Source organism: Akebia trifoliata, chromosome 5, assembly GCF_017979445.1.
Source record: "Akebia trifoliata isolate Shusen 1 chromosome 5, ASM1797944v1, whole genome shotgun sequence".
NCBI classification, from domain to species: Eukaryota; Viridiplantae; Streptophyta; class Magnoliopsida; order Ranunculales; family Lardizabalaceae; genus Akebia; species Akebia trifoliata.
This window is the reverse complement of record NC_141379.1, coordinates 9,067,155-9,082,487: the sequence shown is the minus strand read 5'-3', so window position 1 is coordinate 9,082,487 and position 15,333 is coordinate 9,067,155. Positions and strand designations below refer to the sequence as shown.

The 15,333-nt window shown below is 39.8% G+C and overlaps 1 protein-coding gene across 1 annotated transcript in view; it reads left to right on the top strand.

Moving 5' to 3' along the window:
* Positions 1–15,333, top strand: part of LOC147401413 (uncharacterized) — a 28,715-nt gene that overhangs the window by 1,312 nt on the left and 12,070 nt on the right. The gene's annotated exons all lie outside the window — the stretch shown is intronic.

Sequence of the window (15,333 nt, the reverse complement as noted above, 5' to 3'; positions counted from 1 at the left end):
TTAGAAGAATTACACAAAGCATAGCTCAAAATATCAGAATGTATCATAACGTATAATTGATACATATCGGTATCGATCGAGATTGATACTAAACATTGACCTTGAAATGACATTGAACGTTTCAAAATGTTTTGGTTGAGAGAGTATCAAGTGTTTTTTTGATCAAAACATATAATTGAAACGAGATTTTAAACCTCGTGACAAAGTAGGTGATGGAACTCTAATCACCATCACAACCAAGACCATACAATTTTCCATCAGGGGACATGAGATAGTTGAGACTATTAATTTTCCCCCCTCATTTCAAAAGTTTCTGTGCACTGTTAATTTTATTTATTTGGATAAGTGAAAATGTCATCGGGGCAAGTGGAAAAAACACAAAGGAGCCCAAGTAAGAATTCCAAGCGAACAAAATAAAATTGGCTAAAGAAAACAACAAAGAGAGAACAAAAGGATTATCAATTAATCAATTGATTACATTTTGTCCTTATAGACCAACACCCCCTTGAACATGAAGCCCTCGAAAATACACCCTTGAATCTCCACAAAGTTTACTCCAAAAGAAATGAAAATAAGAATACTAATTATGATGATGTGGTCCGGTTGTTTCATTTTATTGAGAGCCACTCTCTTTCCATATACCCCAAGAAATTGCAAATGGGTCCTTGCTCCCTAAAATTTGATGTTTCAAAGAAAAGGCTGTGAACTGCCCAACTTTGAAAAAAAAAGGGACAACATATCTAGAAAAAAATTCAATTGATGCCAAAAATATTAAAGGAGTGAGAACAAATGGCTTGGGAAATGAATTTATAATGAATAAGGAAATGGTTAGCAAGCTCAACACTTGTTTTACATAATAGGGCAAAAATCAACAATGATGATACCATGATAAAAAGTATGGTCTACAATAAAGCTATTGTTTATAACTCTGTAAACTAGAAGAAAATCATTGCCTTGTATGGAATTTTCCATCCCTAAATAGTTGAAGTTAGGAATATAGAATGCTATTGGACTATTGAGTAGTAAAACTAATTGATGGAGAAAATTCAATCAAATCATGCCTTTCCTCTGAGGACTAAAAAGTTCCTACTTCGACAAGATACGGTTGAAGCGATCAAGGCATGGTTTTTTCCAGTTCAGAGTTTGCATTTGGAAAAAGTAAAGATTAGATGGAGTCTTGATCAAACAAAGACAAATTCAAACCTTCTTTATATTGTATAGTATAGAAGTCATGTTTGTCTGCTACTGAAGTTAGTGCCCTTCTATAAAAAGGAAGGCTGATGGTAAGCAAAGAATACATTTTTGAGTGCTTCGGAAAATCGATGACTTTCTCTTGCAGGCCCTAGTGAGTTTCTTGTCCTTTACTATTGAAATTAGGTTCAAGTAAGTTTTTTCCGGTCCAGGTGATAGTGGTAGGTAGGACGTGAAAGCAAGCTCAAAGATAGAGTTGAGTAAGCGTATTTTTATCCTTAAGAGCCCACATTCAGGTAAGAAAATAGAATCGATATTAAAGCGAATACTGATTCCCTCCCCTTCTTTATCTACGCACTACCTTTCCTTCAAAGGACAAATGGGGCTTGGAAGTCCTCTTGAACGGTGTGTCCCTAAAGAGGTTAGAAGGATATGATCATGTACAAAAGATCTTAGTGGCCACTGAATTATAAAGCCCAATGAGTCCCTTTCCACGATCTTGTGCACAAAGTAAAAAACCCATAAATTTCAAATTTAGGAACAACAAAACCCCATACGTTTTGTTGGAAAGTTCAAGTAAGCTTTTTCTCTTTTGAAAGAAATAGATAAGCCCTGAAAAGTTGGAAAATCACTACTATCCCCCCCCCCAAAAAAAAAAAAAAAAAAAAAAATCTATTATTAGGAAAAAGTCTTGGTACTGATTAATAAGCCATTTTCCCTTTCTTTTCATAGCAAAGATAAAGAGTGAGTTGGACGGAGAATGTTGATCATCTGTTTTTGCAGTGCAGTGTTCTTTCTCTCGTCAAATCTAGAAGCACTTTTGGTTTCTCCTACTCATAGTCCAAATCTGAAGGCTCTCATTCAAAGGAGAAATGAAAATATTAGATATACAACTAATATGACAAGCAATCAAAGCAACCTCTCAATCATTGAACTTTTCTTAAGGCCAAAATCATAGAAATCGTCTTGTTAGTCTGAATCACAAAATTCTGAAATTGTTTTTTCTTATTAGAGTTGGAATTGCAATTTGGAAATTGGTTCTAAGAAGAGGTTCTTCACCCTGGTGATTTTCCCAAAAGTGGACTTTGTTCCCTTTTCCTATTTCCAATTTCATCTGTTTATCGGAATTTAGGTAACACCTTCTTTGGATAACTCTCCATGCACTACAACCGTAGAACTGTTTCACTTCGTTGCTTTCCCACCCTAGATCCTTACCCTTGAGTTTCACCTGAATAATTCTCCTCCGAAGACAATTATGTTCCTCTTCAAATGTCCATAACCACTTTCTAAGCAATGTCGAGTTCTTGAACTTGTTAGTCGCCAGTTGTTACTTGCTACTACGTCACACTAGCTCACCAACCTTCTTGGGATAACAATACTTCTTCCAGTCAACAAGTTAGATTTTATTGTATTTTTTTATTTTTTATTTTTTTGAGTTCCTCCCTTGTCATTCCAATCTTCTTACCAATTCCTCAAGGAGGAGTTGGTTCCAAATCCTCTAGGCAAAGTTGCAATGCAAATACAATGTTGAGGTTTTTGGGGCTCTGCCTCTTGTACAAGAGGATTTCAAAAACTGTCGAATTGAGGATTATATGGTTAAAGAATAGGCGCGTAATTGATGTGATAGAGAGAGGTAGAATAGGAGAAGCTTTGCAAAGTTTGTTGTTCGAGGAAGTTCGCTGGTTGTGTTCTTGTTCTTTCTGAAGTGGAAAGTTCGACGAAGACTAAACCTCTGCGATTGAAATTTAACAATGAAGGAAGATTGTTCATGGCGATGGGAGATGATAACAAGCATGGAAGATTAGTAAAGATACAAGAAATGACAACGGGAGGCTGGGTTAGGCCATTGTTTGTTCTGGAAAGTCCATGATGTAAAAGGTTGGAGGGAGCTAAGACTGGCTTTCAAAAATGTATTGGATCTAAAGGAGAAGATGGTGACAAAGACCTTGGAGACAAGTTCTCATGTATAGGTAATATGGGTTGGGAAGGTGTTTCGAACAAGAACTTGAAGGATCAAGAAATACTCTTGAAGAGTGGCGACAAATCAGTGGATAAGAGGCTTGGAATGTAGAAGTGGCCTGTAATTTGCGAAGTTGATTCTCCAAGGGAAAAATGGGAAAATATCCATAATGAGGTCTCTCTAAGGTTCAAAGAACCAAAGAAAGCGAGATGGTAGCCTTGGGAGTCGACTAAATGTGTTATTGTGAGGAGGACTAGTCGGTGTCGTGCAAGCTGAAGAAGGTGGTCACGAACAACTCCTTAATAGGCTTCCGACAGTGGCTCGCACACATTAATTCATTAGAGGAAGAATGGTTTAAGGAAGACACTTGGATTTGAATTTCGGGCCTCCCTTTTCATATTTGGTTAGAGATTAACTTCGTTAAAATTGGGAACTATATGAGAGGTCTGTTGGAGATTGATTCTTGAATGTTGAAGCTTCAAGACTTTTCTGGTGCAAGAATCAAAGTTAAGAGTTGCAGGTGGATGATCCCAGGGGAATCAAACTTGTGTTGAATGGGTTCCAATACAAGATTAGTTTATCGATCGTCAATGACTTTGAAAATGGGAACTTGGGTAGGGTGGAAGAGTGCTTGAAGATCGGAAGTTCTTCCTCTGGTGATTGCAAATGGAACTGCTTGCGTGTGCTCATAAAGAAGATGACCTGGTCGAATCAAATCCAGGTCTGGTGGATTTGAATTTGTGACAGGTGGCAAGTTTAAGGTGGATTGGAATGCCTTGGGGGTTGAGTTGTGTGGTGTGCCCGTTGAAGGATGTTAAATAAGTCTGTAGGGTTATTTTAGTCTTTTCACTTCTTTCTCTTATGTAATACTTATATAGCCTAATTAGGGCTAATCAATCTAATAACTTTTTCTCTCTAATCTTCAATTTGGTATCAGAGCAAGGCTCTCTCGATTTCAACTACTGCTTCGTCTGCTATACCTTCATCATCTTCCTCTTTCTTAAATCACCTCCACACTTCTCGTCTTCAATCCCCATCACCCCTACGGGGGTTCTCCTCCACTCTACACCTAATCGCATCATGCGATAGGGGTTCTAGATCTGTTTGAAGCCTGTGATCAGGCTGTTCTATCAGCAAGGTTGTTGTTTGGAGTTAACAATAACAACAACATGATAGTATAGTGTTTGTTTGTCATTCACGACAGCAGTAGAAGTGTTGTTTGACTTCCACGACAGCAGTAGAAGTGTTGTTTGACTTCCACGACATCAGCAGCAGTGCTGTTTGACTTCCACAGCAACTGCAGAGGTGCAGTTGGGTCTTACGATCACTACAGATATGCAGTTTGGGTCTGGCGAATATAGCAGAATCCTTATTTGAGGTTTATCATCACTGCAGAGGTGCAGCTAGGTGTCCACGATCACAGCAGACCCTGTGTTGGAGGCAGCAGACCCTGTGTTGGAGGCTGCAAACACCTACAATCACTGCAGAGGTGCAGTTTGTGGTTTACGATCACAGCAGACCTTATTTTGGAGGCTGCGATCATTGCATATTTATTCTCGGGAGGCTGCGATCACTCCAGATGCTATTTATTGGATTGCAGCAACAGCAGTTGATTGGTTCTTTGGCTGCGGCAACAGCAGGTGCTGTTTAGGAGGCTGCAGCAACGACAGTTGCTAGTTGTTTGTGGCTGTCAGGCCATCGTTAGTGGGGTACATCAACAGCAGGTTGCTGTTTGGGAAGTTCTGGGGCACATAACAGCACCTGGACCCCTAGTTGAGGCCTACGACAACGGCAGAACCACTCCTTGGTGTCCTACCATTGATTTGATGGTTGTTTGGGTCACATACAACAGTGTTTAATCATCTTCCACGCCTCTTACGATCGTGTATTGCCACCTTTAGGGTGCTGCGATCAGTTTCTTTTTCAAACTAAAGCACATCTAGTCTTTGATGGCTTCCGAGACGTCTTCTTCCTCAATCACTGGTAATAGTAATGGATCGAGTGGTCTTCCCTCTAACTCAACTGATTTTCCAGGTATTCAGATCACTACCGTAAAATTAGATGGTCCTAATTATCTCCTTTGGGCAAGATCAGTTGAAATGTTTATTGGTGGAAAAGGGAAAATCGGCTACCTCACTGGGACAGACAAACAACCTGCACAGACTGACAGTTCTTACTCCCATTGGTTTGCTAATGATTCTATGGTCCGTTCTTGGTTGGTTACTTCTATGCAACCACACATTGCGGCTGGTTTTATGTTTTCCTCTACAGCAAAACAGATATGGGATTCCGCAAAGAGTATTTACTCACAACGTCAAAATAATGTTAGAATCTTCAATTTGGAGCGTGAGATTTCTCGTCTTTCCCAAGGAGACTCTTCAGTTACCACTTATATCTCACAGCTACGTGCTCGGTGGGAAGAGCTGACTTTCTATTCCTCATCCTATGCTTGGAAGGACCCCCTTGATGAGACATTATATTCGTCAATTCTGGATAAGAATCGGGTTTTTCAGTTTCTAGCGGGTCTCCGGGACGAATTTGAGTATGCGCGAGTTCATTTATTGGGTATGGATCCTTTTCCGTCGCTACAGACTGCTTATTCATATGTCTTAGCGGATGAGAGTCGTCGTGCAGCTGTCCTACCTCATTCTTCAGGGGATCATTCTGCTATGTTTACTCGCTTATCTTCTACACAACCCCCCAGTGGGTCTATGCCTACCCGTCAACGACATAAGTGTGATCATTGTGGAAAGTTAGGTCATGTGAAGGCTCGATGTTATGCACTTCATGGTCATCCTAATCAGCAACGTAAACAGTCTCAACGATCTTCAGCTCATATAGTTTCTCAGTCGACTACTGATTCAACACCTCTTTCAGTTACTACATCCTCATCAGACTCGGTATCTCTATCCCAAGCCGAGCTTGACAAGTTCAGAAAATTCTTCAATCAGATAGAGACTTCATCTCAGCCGGTTTCTACCTTTGCTCACTCAGGTACCTTTGCATCTGCACACAGTGTTTCTACCACTCCCTCACCATGGATCATTGATTCTGGTGCCTCAGATAACATGACCGGTATGTCCTTCCTATTTCACACCTATAGTGTTTGCTCTAGTTATCGCAAGGTTCGCCTGGCTGATGGTTCTTTGTCTTCCATAGCTGGTCAAGGTCTTTTACCTGTTACATCCTCTTTATCCTTAACTAACACACTACATGTTCCTCAACTTACTACTAACCTGGTATCCGTTAGTAGCCTTACCAAAAATTTGAACTGCAGTGTAACCTTTTATTCTTCTCATTGTGTCTTTCAGGATCTGGAGTCGAAGAGGACGATTGGCACTGGACGTGAAGTGAATGGATTGTATCTCCTGGATGTTCCCGATTCCCCTAGCACCCATTCTGCTCTTCAACTTAGTAGTATTAGTAGTCAATCTAATAAGGCTCTTGTAATGCGTTGGCATTTACGCTTAGGTCATATTTCTTTTGGATATTTGAAACACATGTTCCCTAATTTATTTAATAATAACAATGTGCTTGATTTTTCTTGTGAAACTTGTCAATTAGCTAAACATGTGCGTTCTTCTTATCCTATTAGTATGAATCCTACTACACCTGCTATGTTTGACTTAATTCCATTCTGATGTGTGGGGTCCTTCCCCCATCATATCCACTCTTGGTTTTCGCTATTTTGTCTTGTTCATTGATGATCACAGTCGTACCACTTGGGTTTATCTTATGAAACACAAGAATGAGGTTTATGGGATCTTTAAACAATTTCTTACTATGGTTCAAACCCAATTTGGTCGTACCATCAAGACCTTCCGTTCTGATCATGGTACTGAGTACACTTATAGTGAGGTCTTGAAACTTTGTTTAGAGTCTGGCATTGAGCATCAAATGTCTAATGTTAAGACCCCTCAGCAGAACGGCCGATCAGAAAGAAAAAATCGCCATATTCTAGAGTTAGCCCGTGCCATTTCGATTGGCATGAACGTGCCCCAATCCTATTGGGCTGATGCAGTTCTTACTGCTGTTTACCTTATTAATCGGACCTCCTCCAGTGTTCTTCAGTTTGTCACACCCCTCTCTAAGCTCTCTCCAGATCGTCCCGTGTTTCCACTTCCTCCGCGTGTTTTTGGGTGTGTCTGTTTTGTTCAAATTCTTGACCAAAATCGTTCTAAACTTGACCCTAAGGCCGTCAAATGTATCTTTTTGGGTTATTCCTCTACCCAGAAAGGCTATCGTTGTTACCATCCTCCTTCTCGACGACGTTTCATTTCTCGCGATGTTTCTTTTTTTGAGCATACTCCTTACTATAATGGGTCCGTTGGCATTCAATCTGAGTGGTTTCCTCTAGATTCACCTTATGATCATTTTCCTTCTTCATTTCCCCTTCCCATGCCTGTTCCTCCCTCTCCACCCCCCGTCAGTTCGTCCTCTCCTTCATTGCAGGTTTACACTCGACGTCCACGTGATACTACCATCACTTCTATGTCCGACCAGCTCGCCTCCTCGCCTCCAGCTCCGCCTCCGTCTGTTTCCTGTGATGATCGTCCTATTGCCACTCGTAAGGGTAAGCGCACTTGTACTTATCCCATTTCAAATTATATATCTGACTCTGCACTATCACCCTTCTATCGGAGTTTTCTTGCTTCTGTTTCCGCTGTTTCTCTTCCTACTACTGTTGCAGATGCTATTGCTCATCCTGAGTGGCGCGCAGCTATGATTGATGAGTTGACTGCTCTTGAAAAGACTCAAACTTGGGAAATTGTGCCTCTTCCGTCTGGAAGGAAAGCTGTGGGTTGTCGTTGGGTATTCACGCTTAAGCATAATCCGGATGGTTCCATTGCTCGTTATAAGGCCCGCCTGGTGGCCAAAGGTATGCTCAGACTTATGGGATTGATTATCAGGAAACTTTTGCTCCGGTTGCCAAGATGACCACCATTTGCGTTCTCCTTTCTGTTGCTGCTATTCGAGGATGGCCTCTTTTTCAGTTAGATGTCAAGAATGCTTTTCTCAATAGTGATATTCAAGAAGAAGTCTATATGGTCCAACCTCCTGGTTTTCTTTCTTCTGCTTCTCCTGCACATGTTTGTCGTCTTCGCCGGTCCCTTTATGGTCTGAAGCAGTCTCCTCGTGCTTGGTCTGAGCGCTTCACTAAGGCCATGCATCAGTTTGGTTTCCATCAGAGTTCTGCTGATCACACCTTGTTCTTGCGTCACTCCCGAGGCAAAACTGTTGCTCTGATTGTGTATGTGGATGATATTGTTCTTACTGGAGATGATGCCGATGGCCTTACCGAAGTCAAAACTTACTTAGGACGTCAATTTGAGATTAAGGACCTTGGATATCTTCGCTATTTTCTGGGTATTGAGGTTGTCCGGTCCCGGTCTGGTATATTTATTTCTCAGCGTAAGTATGTTCTTGACTTACTCAGTGCCTCTGGTCAGCTTGGATCTCGTCCAACTGATACTCCTATTGAGCAGAATCACAGGTTGGCTGATTCTGAGGGGGAGTGTGTGTCCGATATTGGCCAATATCAGCGTCTTGTGGGAAAATTGATCTACTTGTCTATGACTCGCCCTGACATTGCCTATGCTGTTTAGTATTGTAAGTCAGTTTATGCACTCGCCTCGAACATCTCATCTTGCTGCTGTTTATCGTATTCTTAGATACCTTAAGGGATGTCCTGGTCGAGGTATTTTATTCAACAATCATGGTCATCTTCGCATTGAGGCATGGACAGATGCAGATTATGCTGGTTCAGTGACTGATAGACGGTCTACTTCTGGGTATTGTACTAAAGTTGGTGGTAACTTGGTAACTTGGCGTAGTAAGAAGCAGGATGTGGTTTCTCGGTCAAGTGCTGAGTCAGAATACAGAGCCATGGCACTTGGAATATGCGAGTTGTTGTGGCTCAAAATCTTACTAGCTGATTTATGTCTTCCTGTGCCGGTCCCCTTCTTACTATATTGCGATAATAAATCAGCTATTAACATAGCTGCAAATCCGGTTCAGCATGACAGAACGAAGCACATAGAAGTTGATCGTCATTTCATTAGAGAAAAAATAGTTTCTAGACAGATTTGTACTCCCTTTGTCCCTACCTCTCAACAACTTGCTGATGTTCTTACTAAAGGTGTTAGTAAAACCTCATTTGAAGATGTCTTGTCCAAGTTGGGCATTGTTGATATCCACGCACCAACTTGAGGGGGAGTGTTAAATAAGTCTGTAGGGTTATTTTAGTCTTTTCACTTTTTTCTCTTATGTAATACTTATATAGCCTAATTAGGGATAATCAATCTAATAACTTTTTCTCTCTAATCTTCAATTAAGGACAAGTGAATAATCTTTAAAAAAAGGCCGTGAGTCACATGGGATTGTGTCAAACTAACTCAGAATCGATGGTACCCAATGCTACTGAGCTTGGGGTCGACTTAGAGGGAGGGCTTGTGTCGTCGTTTGATCATTTAGAGCTTTTGGGCCCCAAAGAGCCTGGTGGGATGGACGTGCCTCTTGTTGGGTGGGAGATACTCCTAATACTGAAGACGTCGTAGGAGTCGTAACTCTTGAGTGTGGGCTGCTGTCTTTAGAAACTTTGGGCCCGATTGTTGATGGGCTGGGGGTGGCTGTTGATGGGCTGGGCGAGACAGATTTATATCCTGGGTGTGGAGCGGTTGCTGTTGGGCCTAGTTGTGATGGATATGTTGAGTGGAGATCATCGAATAATGTGGGGAACGACTTAGAGGGGAAATTTAACATGTTTAGGGATTATATCTTGACAGAAGCCTCAAATTCTTTCTTCTGGTGAGAGGATTTGGGGGATGGAAGGGCCTCGACCAATTGTGGACTTTTAGGAGTCGATTGTTGTGTTGATAATGAAGTCGATAGGGATTCGGAGGCCTATGTGATAGTTGATTTGGGGAACACAACTGATTATGCTGTAGGGTCTAGAGCTTCTGGGGTTATTGGTTGCTGGAGAAAGGAGAAAACAAAGCTTGGTTTATATGTGGTCCCTACAAATGGGCTGATATTGTGGTGGGACAAGGGCAAAAGAGAGCTGTCTTTTGCTTTGGGTCGGGATTCCTTCTTTTCAAGTTTTGATGAGTTTAACCTATTCCTCAATCCAGAGGTTGTAGGGTGTTGGTTAGCTTTGGCTAAAAAGTATAAGGGAGCTGGAGTACAAGACAAATGTGGACAAGGGGGTCAGGTAAGGCAAGATGGTTTGGCAACTGCTCTAATGGGCTATGAATCAGGTGACTGGCAATGTCTGGTAGGAGAGTTATCTGGATGGCTTTTAGATCATGTGTTGGAGAAATGTATGAAGTTGTGAGTGATTGTGGAGGAACATGGGGAGGAGAGAATAGTTTTGCTTAAAGTGGTGTTTGAGATGCAAGACAACATTAAGTTATGCTTTTAGAAGGTGTTGTGCAAGTTGCCAACTATGCTTGTTAGCAATTTAACTCATTAGACAGGTGTAGGATAGGGTATTAGTAGTATTGTCTCTGTTCCAATTTTCTGAGGCCAAGTGGATTGAATGCTGAGCCTGTCGCTAGAATGAAGGTGAAGAAAAAGAAAGCTGGGCTCGTAAGGGAGTTAAATAATCTTCAAAGGGATGTAAATGATTTCCCTTTAAAGTCGACTTATGTTAGGAGGTCAGGGAGGAGAGCTTTGCGTGCCAATGTCGATTAAGATTTTGTATTGGAATGTTTGTGGTCTAAACAATTCGGAAAAAAGGGGAGTGGTGAAATCTGTTATATGTAGAAAACTAAATTGGGTTTGTTGGACAAGCGCATAGTAAGTGAATTATGGGGTCTCATAATAAAGGTTGGACTTTTATTCCAGTCATTGTCATTTGGAACTCTATTAAAGTCATTGTGGAAGAGGAATTGCTTGAAGTGTATTCGGTCTTGGTTTTATGTAGACTGGTGGATGATGATTTTAGTTTGGTTTTCTTAGGGGTTTATGGACGCTATTTGGATGGGGGGAGGAAAGATTTTGGCAGAAACTTGACGATGCCCGTGCGTATTGGAGTAAGCCATGGTGTGTGGAAGGAAACTTAAATGTAATCGGGTTTTCGTTAGAAAAGTTAGGTGGTTCTAGAGTTACATCAGGAATGCGAAGATTCGAGGAGTTATCCATTGAAACGAGTTAATGGATGTACCGTTATGCGGTAAGACTTTCACGTGGTTAAATAATCAAGAGAGATTGGTGTTAAATAGGCTCAACAGATTCTTGGTAACCACGGAATGGGACGAGCATTTCTGTTTTCTTTGTCAAGAGACTATCCTCAATCCTGCTTGGGATCATTGTCCTATCTCTCTTCGGGCAGGCCTCTTTGTGAGATGACCAATTCCTTTCATATTTGAGAAGATGTGGCTGTAGCATCCTAATTTTGCATATTTGATTCACGGGTGGTGGATTGATTTGGTGGTTGAAGGGAGACCATGGGTTCTTTGGGAGAAGCTGAAATTTATAAAAGAAAAGCTGAAAAGATGGAACTCAAAGACATTTGGGAGAGTGGAGGCAAGAAAAAAAAGGAATTTTTGTTGAATATGGATGCAATAGATAGTCTGGAAGAGGAAAGGGTGTTGAATGATGAAGAGAAAACGTTGAGAAATAAGCGGAAATTTGAGAGTACCAAAAACTAGCAATCATGGAAGAAGTGTGTTGGAGGCAAAAGTCAAGAGTGCAATGACTTAAAGAAAGGGACAACAACATTAAGTTTTTTCATCGCATGGCCAATAACCACTATTGGAGGAACTTCGTTAAGAGTTGTAGTTGAGATCTAAAAGGAATGAAAAGAAAAAGAGAGAAGGAAGATAGAAGAAAGAGAGAAGAAAAGGAGATTAGGGAAAATAATCAATAAAAGATTAGGGTTAATCAACCCCTCTCTTACTATTTTTATATTAACTTCTAAAATTATTAAAAGCTCCCCATATAACTAGATATTTAGTTAGAACTCCTCTCACATAAGTATATTTTAATTTTTATTTATTTCTACACTTTCCTTCAAGTGGGGCATAGATATCATGCCCAACTTGCTAAGAACTTTGTCCAATTTCTTCTTTTGAATCCTTTTAGTCAAAACATCTGCTAGTTGATCTTCTGACTTTCCATACAAAAGACACATAACTTAAACTCCACTTTCTCTTCGATAAAATGTCTATCAATCTCAATGTGCTTTGTACGGTTGTATTGGATAAGATTGAGAGTTATATTAATAGTTACTTTGTTATCACAATAAAGTCTCATAGGTTCTGCATAACAACACCAAGTTCACCTAACAAAATTCAAAGCCAAAGTATCTTTGCAGTACCCTGAGCCGTAGCTCGATATTCTGCTTTAGCATTGGATAAAGCAACCGCGGGTTGTTTCTTGCTTCTCCAAGTGACTAGATTGCTTCCAACAAAGGTGCAATATCCAGAAGTAGATCAACGATCTTCTTTAGCTCCAACCCAATCTGCATCTATGAATGCCTCTATTCTAAGATGACCATGATTAACATATAAAATCCCTTTTCCAGGAGTAGCCTTTAGGTACTTGAGAATTCTTTCTGCTGCTTCTAGGTGAAGAATCCTTGGGGCATGCATGTGTTGACTAATAGCATTAACCACGTAAGATATGTCTGGTCTAGTCAATTGCAAGTATAGAAGATGTCCCACCAATCTCTAAAATTGCCCAACATCTGTTAATAGTTCTTCATCTGTTCCATCTAGCTTTTGATTAGAATCTATTGGAGTATCAACAGGTTTAGCACTAAGCTTCCCAGTATCACGAAGTAAGTCCAACAGATAATTACATTGGGAAATAAATATACTTTTCTTAGATGGAGCTACCTCAATACTAAGAAAATATCTCAAATCTCCTAAGTCCTTAATTTCAAATTCAGAAGTTAAGAATTTCTTCAGTCTTTGTATTTAATGCGGATAGTTTTGATGGGGACATCAAATCTTGAAGAGTAAATTTTAGTTTTTATTTAAATTTTTGTTTTAGGATTTCAATTTTATGTTTTTAGGCTTATTTTAATATTTTATTTGCTCATGGTCTTAGTATAACATTTAGGGGCAGTTTAATAATTTTAGTTGATCTTTTATTTAAGTTTATTGGAGTTGGAAAATTAAGAGAGAAAGTTACGAAATTAGTCTATTTATTTGGTATTTTAGTTTGATGAATAAAGAATGAGTTTCTTTCATGGAGTGTAATGAATTCACCATTCTTGGTGTGATTCCAAGGTACTATCTTTTCTATCATGTTCTCATCTTTCCATTTTTTTTTATTGTTCTTGATTTTCTTGAACTCTTGAATCCATCAAGAATCCTATTTTCTTGATTTTTTTTTAAAATTCTTGTTGTTCTTGATTCTTAATTATTAATTTTTGATTTTTGATTTTTGAAACCTACAAACCTCAACCCTTAATCCTTTGTCCATTCTCTTAACCTTTAATCCTTACCCCATAAATCTTAACCTTTAACCCTTTTCCTCTAGCCTGTTGAAAATATCGTAATTGCAATTTTTTTTGGTCATTGGGATTGTGGTTATACTTGCAAAAGATCAAAATTAAACATTTACACCCAAATCCTTTTGGGCTTATCCTCTCCTACCCAAATCCTTAACCCAATGCTGAACCAAATTCCCGAACCACCTTTATTTTCCCCCTTTTCCCTCATCATCTTGCATCAAGTTTCTTGTAGCCACAATGTCATCAACGTATACAATGAGGATTGTGATGAAGTCTTTCTTTCTTTTCACAAAAAGAGTATGATCTGCATGACTCTGAGTGTACCTAACTTGCTTTACTACTTTGCTGACTCTATTGAACTAGGCTTGGAGAGACTATTTCTACCCATAAATCGATTTTTTCAATTTGTATACCCTTCCTTCACTTTTTGGATTTTAAAAACCCGGAGGAGGATTCACGTACAATTCTTCTAGTTCTCCATTTAGGAAGGCGTTATTCACATCTAACCAATGTAAATGCCAATATAAGTTTGCAACAAGGGATAATAATACCCTAATAGTGTTCATCTTGGTTATAAGTGCAAATGTTTTTATATTGTCGATCCCCTGGGTTTGAGTATATCCTTTTGCTATAAGTCTTGCCTTATACCTTTCCACTATGCCATTTGCTCTATGTTTTACTGTAAACATCTACTTGTAGCCCATTGTTTCTTTTCCTTCTGGCAAAACTACCATCTCCCACATATTATTCTTTAATAAAGCATCAATTTCTTCTTGTATTGCTTTTTTCCATTTAGGAGCTTTCAGAGCTTTTGCAACACTGTGAGGGATAGGATTAGAAGAAATAGAAGCCACAAAGACACGATATGTAGGAGATGACAAAGAATATGAGATGTAGTTAGAAATAGGATGTGTAGTGCAAGAACGAGTTCCCTTACGTATGGCAATGAGAATATTAAGATTAGAAGAATAACATGAGCAACAAAAGAACTATTACCTGGTGCTGGGGAGTCCAACTGGATGGTGTGATCAACGAGAGTCTCTTGTTGGATTGTCTTATGAGGACTTGAATAAACTTGTAACTCTTTTTGTTTGTCTATTGACTCCCTTGACGAAGGCATAGACAGTGAAGGATTATATGTGTCAATCGACAATGAAGGATTACATACTCAGTCGGTAGAGGGGCTATAGTTGGCAAAGAAGGTAAGGAATTTTGCCACTCTTCCATACTCATCATCTCTCCCTGAGGTGAGGCAGTCGAACAAAAAAACGGAGTAGATTCAAAAGAATGTGATATCCCTGATGACATATTGTTTGCCAGTGGATGGATCCAAACACTGATATACTTTCTTAGTCAAGGAGTATCCCAGGAAGATACCTCGAATAACCGTTGCGTCTAACTTGGTACGATTTGGACGCTGAATATTGATGAAATAAAGACAACCAAAAATACGAAGAGATAAATGAAATGGAGAATGACCTGGAACTAACAATTGAAGAGGGGACTGCAAACTAAGTACCCTAGATGGCATACGATTGATAAGGTACATAGTTGTAAGTAGAGCATCACCCTAGAACTTCTTGGGAACAAACATGGACAACTGCATCCCTCAAGCATTTTCTAGAAGATGACAGTCTTTCTCTTAGCTACACCATTTGGTTGCTATGTGTAAACATAAGAACTTTGGTGAACAATCCTATGTTCTAGCATGTGCTGCTTC